This window comes from Amblyomma americanum, chromosome 2, assembly GCF_052857255.1.
Source record: "Amblyomma americanum isolate KBUSLIRL-KWMA chromosome 2, ASM5285725v1, whole genome shotgun sequence".
NCBI classification, from domain to species: Eukaryota; Metazoa; Arthropoda; class Arachnida; order Ixodida; family Ixodidae; genus Amblyomma; species Amblyomma americanum.
The window spans coordinates 142,214,435-142,221,372 of record NC_135498.1 but is presented as its reverse complement, the minus strand read 5'-3'; positions in this window follow the sequence as shown (position 1 = coordinate 142,221,372).

The following is a 6,938-nucleotide window of genomic DNA, read 5'->3' as shown; positions in this document are numbered from 1 at the left end:
TGTATGTCGATGCCGAACATAAAACCTGGGATGTCATCCTGCCTTACGTCGTCTTCGCCTACAACACCGCAGTACAGGAGACCACCCAGATGACGCCTTTTAGGCTCGTCCATGGCAGGGAGGCCATGACCACGCTAGACGCCATGCTGCCCAACGTTACAGAAGAAGAGAACGTCGACGTTGCCGCCTACCTTCAACGCGCAGAAGAAGCTCGAAGGCTTGCCCGATAATGGGTCAAAGATCAGCAGCGGTCCGACGCCAGACGCTACAACCTACGAAGACGCAACGCGGAATACAAGCCAGGAGACCAAGTCTGGGTGTGGACGCCCATTCGCCGCCGTGGATTGAGTGAAAAGCTTTTGCGCCGCTATTTCGGCCCGTACAAGGTTCTTCGTCGGCTGGGTGAACTGGATTATGAAGTCATCCCTGACGCAATGACTGCATCCCAGCGACGCCGCGTACGACCACAAGTTGTCCATGTAGTCCGTCTGAAGCCGTATTATGCGCGCTAAAGGCCGCTGCATTTCCATGCTCTATTTTCGCAAGGTCTGTTTTTTTTCCCTTACTAGTCGCATTATTTGTTTTAATGCTTCGGGTCCATGCTTCTTTGAGAGGGGAGTAATGCCGCCAATATTTGCAGTGTTGGTTCGTTTTTCAAATCTGCCGCGACACCACCTTATCGCTTCGTTTGCGACGCAAGGCGCGACTAGATTTATCTCGATTGATGGAGATTCTATTGGAGCGGACGCTGAGCGGACGTGTTCGCATTAGCTCCCGCCTTGAGACCGTTTTTCGGTGGAACGCGCTGTGCCTTGGTCTTGCTTTTTGTGGAATCGTCTGCAGGAAGTTTCCCTGTACCTGTGGACACCATATTTTGGCAAGTGTTCCCCCTTTTAGGGGTTTTCTTCACGATTTGTACTCGACCACGGTGCGGCAAAATTAGGCCTAATCTATAGGCCGAGCCGACGCCTACGGCGCCGGGCTCCAGGGCCGTGCCTTGTGGTAGTGGGCCTTAGCGAGGCTAAAGATGATGGAGTACTCCGTTTAGGGAGAATCTATAACGCCCGAAGAATTCGAGGCGGGAGAATGGGCCTGGGTTTTGAAGGCGCAAGATCGCTTCAAGAAGACTGTGTACGGTGACCACACCGAGAGTAGGCCTACCGAGAAACAGGCGGGCAGCGACGGGCGCCAGACGCACGGAGCAGCCCAAGTCAAGCGGGGGAAAGCGCCGGTGTGGAAGAAACGGGGACCGTTTCTTCAGATGCCAGCCAAGGATTTCAAGGTTGTGTGCCGGCCCAAGAATTGGGACTTGAGCATAGTGACGCCGAGGGAGCTCGGATATGCCCTGAGAGCGGCAGCGAAGCTGACGAACGCGACTGCGGTGGAAGAAGACCTGGTGCGGGTCAATGAGAGAAACAACACGATGACGGTGAGCACGCCGTGTATGAATCGTAGTGGGGCATATGCGAATGTCAAGACGCTCAAGCTGGGCGGTCGTGACCTTGCGGTTTCGGCGTACGTGGCGGCGCCGGAGAATTCTGTGCGCGGAGTAATTTACAATGCGTACAACGGATGCCCACTGGCAGAAATTCGCGCAGGATTCTTGAACAGGAATGAAGACATGGAAATTTTGGATGCCAGACCTTTGGGCAAGTCAAAGGCGATTCAGATCACGTTCGGGGGGAAGCGCGTTCCCCGGCAAGTCATCTATTGAAACTGTCTGTACGCTGTGATCCCATATAGAGAGTTAGTCGAGACCTGCTATAACTGCAGACGAGTGGGACATCGGGCGGACGTTTGCTATCGTCCGAATACTAATTTGGTCGCCGCTGCGGGAAAGAACATCCTGCACCACCTGAGGGAGAGTCGCTGACCTGCACGCCGGACTGCATCGTGTGTCATGGGGCGCACATCACGGGAAGTCGGAACTGCAAGTTTCGCCTAGCCCGTCAGCAGCCGACGGGTCTGCAGCAGAGCAACGAGGACAAGAGCCGAACGGGCAAGGAGGAGCGGCGTTCGAGGCCCAGGAAGCGGTCATCCAGCGGTGCGAGAGGCGATAGCAAGAGCAGGGACCGGTCAGCTTCCTTCCCGCCACTGCCCGGACCCGAGCCTGGCAAAGGAGGAGGGCAAGGTTCCGGTCATGGAAGAAGCACAAGTGCCACGAGGAAAAAGGTGAGCTGGCCCAACGCGGGCTCCCAAAATGAGACTGCTCGAGAGAAGGAGCTACAAAGGCAGGTGCTGCAGCAAGCCGAAACTATCAAAAAGATGGAAGCTAGGATAGCAGAGATGGAACGCGCGCTTAAAACCGGCAGAGTAGACAGGGTACAGACGCCGTTGGCCCAAGCCCCACAGCAAGCGGTGCAGGCGAACGCTTCTCGCGTGGACGATAACACAGCTATGGAAGTGGAGAAAGTGGAGAATCGGGGGACGGTCAAAAGGCCACCTCCGGCAGATGAGGGAGCTCGTGCAAAGAGAGTAGCAGAAACTTCGGCGGCGGACACGCCGCAGCGAGTATTTACAGTCACTTGTCTTGAGAGACATGCTTACCCTTGCGGAGAGAGTAGGAAAACAGGAAGACAGACAGGATAGGCTGGATCGCCGGGTCGACAGGATAGAAGCTAGACTAGGCAACATTGAGGAGCGTCTTGACGCCTTCACCAATGACATGCGGGGTTTCCAGACCCAGGTAATGGACATGTTTAAACAGCTAAATGCTATGCTAGAGGTTAGATTGCCTCCCGTAGTCGGCCAAGAACCGATGTTAGTGAACCTAGGGCTTCACCATGGCCCCTCGCCAGCAAATTGAGGTTTGGCAGTGGAACTGCAGGGGCTTCCGTCGCAAGCGGGGGAACCTGCAGTTGCACATACAAAATCTGGATAGTAAGCCGGACATTATAGCTTTGCAGGAGGCTAGCGGCTCTGTGAAATTACCAGGATTTAAGACATTTACACCACCAGAGATTGATCGAGGGGGCGTATTGAGCGTCTTCACGGCCGAGTTAGTCCATCGCAACACCACAGTGATTCAGCATACTATAGATAGCAGCAGGGAGGACTACGTCCTGCTGGAGATTTTGCCCAAAAGAAAGGACGATAAGAATCTATTTGTTCTTAATGTATGCTCTTCTCCAAAAGATAAGGGGGTGGGCCTGCCAGACCTTCTGATAAAGACGCAACGGCTAGCGGCTAGGTCTCAACTCATCGTGGTGGGAGATTTCAATGCGCCTCATCCGGAGTGGGGCTACATCCGAGCCAGCCCGAAGGGAAATAAGCTTTGGCAGGTTGCCCAGGACCTGCGATGGACGATCTTAAACAACCCGCTAGATCATACCAGGATAGGCAACAGCGTAAGCATAGACTCCTCTCCAGACCTCACATTTGTGAATGGTATCAGGGATGCACAGTGGGTAAACACGGGACAGCCACTGGGAAGTGATCACTATATCATTTCCACGATATTTAGTGCTGCCAAGCACAAAGACACGGTGAAAGGAACTCGAGTGACGGACTGGGACCGATTTCGGCAATACAGGAATGACATAGTGAACGGGGAAATCGAGGACTTAGGAGCCTGGATTGACACGCTCAAGCAGGCCGTGAAGAGTACCACAGAAGAGGTCCCGACGGAGGGGGAGGGCTTTACGGCTGACTCCAGATTGTTACACATGTGGGAAGCACATGCGAGTCTCCTTCGGAGGTGGAGGAAACAAAGGCATAATGGTGTCCTCCGTAGGAAAATGGCCAAGCTAGAACGACAAATCGAAGCCTACACATTGGAGTTGCAGTGTCAACAGTGGGGGCAGATTTGTGACCGGATGAATGGGCAATTCGGATGCAAAAAACATGGCAGTTGTTGAGGCACCTTTTAGACCCGGCCGCAACCAAATCTGCGCAAAAGGGGCAAATGGCTAGGCTAGTGCATCGGTATCAAGGCACGATTGGGGAATTCATACATGAACTCCGAAGTCGTTACATAAAAAGAGAGGCGGGCGGTTGCTTGCCGGATTACTCGGGAGAGGAAAACCTTGAATTGGATGCAGACTTTACGGTGGCGGAAGTGGAGTTTGCAATGGGCCAGCTTCGTACCACGTCAGCAGCGGGTCCGGACGGGGTTACTAATAAAATGCTGCGGAACCTGGATTTCAAGTCAGTGGGGGCACTCACGAATTTGATGAATAAATATTGGGCGGCCGGGGAGATTCCGCCAGAGTGGAAACATGCTAGGATTACCTTTATTCCTAAACCAGGGAAGAAGCTCTGCATTGAGAATCTGCGTCCCATCTAGCTAACGTCGTGCTTGGCCAAATTGATGGAGCATGTGGTCTTGAACAGGCTTCAGGGTTATGTAGAGGACAATGAGTTGATACCTGAAACAATGATTGGCTTCAGGGGTAATTTATTGACGCAGGACGTCATGCTACAGCTCAAAAAAGACGTGGTTGATCCTGGGTACGGCACGGGCACCAAGGCTATCTTGGGGCTCGACCTCACTAAGGCCTTTGACAATGTTACCCATGAGGCAATATTGAGGAACCTATGAGACATAGGACCGGGGGTAGAACCTTCCGGTACATCAGATCGTTTCTGGAGGGTAGAACTGCGGAGATTGTAGTCGGAGAAATGAAATCGGATCCCTTCCCATTGGGGGGCAGGGGGACACCGCAAGGGTCGGTATTATCGCCCTTCCTATTTAATCTCGCCTTGATCAAGATACCACCCAGGCTGCAAGGGATATCGGGACTTAAACATACATTTTATTCGGATGACATTACTCTATGGGTAAAAAGAGGCAGTGACGCACAGTTGGAAGAAACTCTACAACAGGCGGTGGATATTGTGGAGGAGCTAGCAGGGGAAGCAGGACTCTCGTGCTCTCAGCCCAAGTCCGAGCTTTTTGTTCTGAGGGATAAACCAAGAGGGATACATGCGAGGCACTATACGCCGCCACCACCTTTAGAGGTGAAAGTGGGGGGAGTACCGGTCGCTGAGGTCCAAACGATCAGGATCCTGGGTATGTATCTGCAGACTAACAGGAAGAATAGCGAGTCCTTGCAAAGGCTTAAAAATACGGTCAATGCTACCGTGCGGCTAATCAGGGGAATCGCCAATCGTAAGAGAGGTGTTAAGGAAAAAGACTTGTGTAAGCTAGTGCAGGCATTTGTGCTCAGTAGAACAGTGTATGCGACGCCTTATTTGAAGTTGGACGCGGCGGTAAAAGGAAAGGTGGAGGCTATGATTAGGCAGGCGTATAAATCGGCCCTTGGGTTGCCTCAAAATGCGTCTACCGAAAGGCTGCTGGGATTAGGGGTGCACAACACCCTAGAAGAACTACGGGAGGCGCACTTGGTGATGCAGCTCGGTAGGCTTTCAAAAACAAAAGCAGGAAGGGTCGTATTGGAAAGGATCGGCATTGGAGTTGACGTTCCAGCCGGTGACACGAAAATTCAGATGAGGCGGGAAATGCACAAGGGCTTGTACATAAAACCTTTGCCCAAGAACATGCATCCAATACATCATGAGGACCGCAGGAAGGCAAGAGCCAAAGCTTTACATGCTAAGTACGGGAAGTACAGCGGGGCAGTCTATGTAGATGTCGCCCAGTATAAGGACAAGGATGCATTTGCAATTGCGGTGGTGGACGGGCGAGGACGTTTGATCGCCTCTGGATCAGTCAAAACCCGCTCCCCAGAAACTGCTGAGGAAGCGGCGATAGCACTAGCTATGACTAGTAGTAATGCTGACCTGATCTTCAGCGATTCAAAAACAGCCATCCGAAATTTGGCGAGGGGCAGAATATCTGTCCCAGCGGCGCGGTTGCTGAATCGGGCCACGGAGCGAGGGATTACGGAGACGGAAATTGTCTGGGTACCTGTACACTCTGGGAACCCTGGGAACGAGACGGCTCACATGAATGGTTGAGGTTTCGTCAGCCGAGTAGGTGAGCTGGACGTCCCGGGAAGGTCCACGAGAGATGGGCTGGTATCCTTTCATGACATTACTAATCATTTCAGACTTGAGCGGAGGATTTACCCACCCCCGGACAAGCAATTGGTGAAGGCGCAGGAATGCGTCTGGCGACGATTGCAGACTAGATGTTTCTTCAACCCATACGTATTGAGCAAAATCTATCCGGACATTCAGCCGGAGTGCAAATGGTGTCACGAATTGGCAACCTATGACCACATATTATGGAGCTGTAGCATAGCACCGCCACCGGCGGACATTATGCGTGATCCTTCCCTCGAGCAGTGGGAGGCCATGTTGGCCAGCTCAGACCCGGTCGTCCAGACCAGGGCCGTGGAGTGGGCCACCCAGGTCGCCGTCAGCCATGGGTTGATGGCCATCTGACACGGAATCGTCCACACATGCTCTCTGACGAAAATAAAGTTTTTCCATCCATCCATCCATATCTCGATTGATCGCAGCCAGGCAAAGCTGATTCTACGTTGTTCCGGAATGTTCTAGTAACTTTGCGCCCTTTATCTCGAATGTTCGCTATCAGCTTTAAATTGAGCACGGCCGGCAGCGGCGGGCATTCTGTTCGACGACCGCCGAGCACGCTTGTCGCTTCGCCGCCGCCGAGTGATTCAGTCCATCTTGGGTGCAAGTCAGCACAATAAACAGTTCTTTTAGAAGACCCTTTCGTCCGTCTTCATCGCTGCTTCGACTGCCGTCACCACTACGTGACAATATCATCACGGTTGAATGTAGATCGTTTAAGCATTATGCATGTAAAATTGACTTACAGTAGTCAAACATTGCGGCAACTTTTTCTTTCACAGGTATTGGTGTAAAGAGTCACATGCACTAACGCGAACTTTATTTAAACATTTTAATATCTCCCAAATCTCAGATTGCGTAAAGGGCGCCGAATATCGATTCGAAATATGTTCTTAGCAACTCACCACTAAGGCTAGTTGGTACGCCCGTAAAAGCCG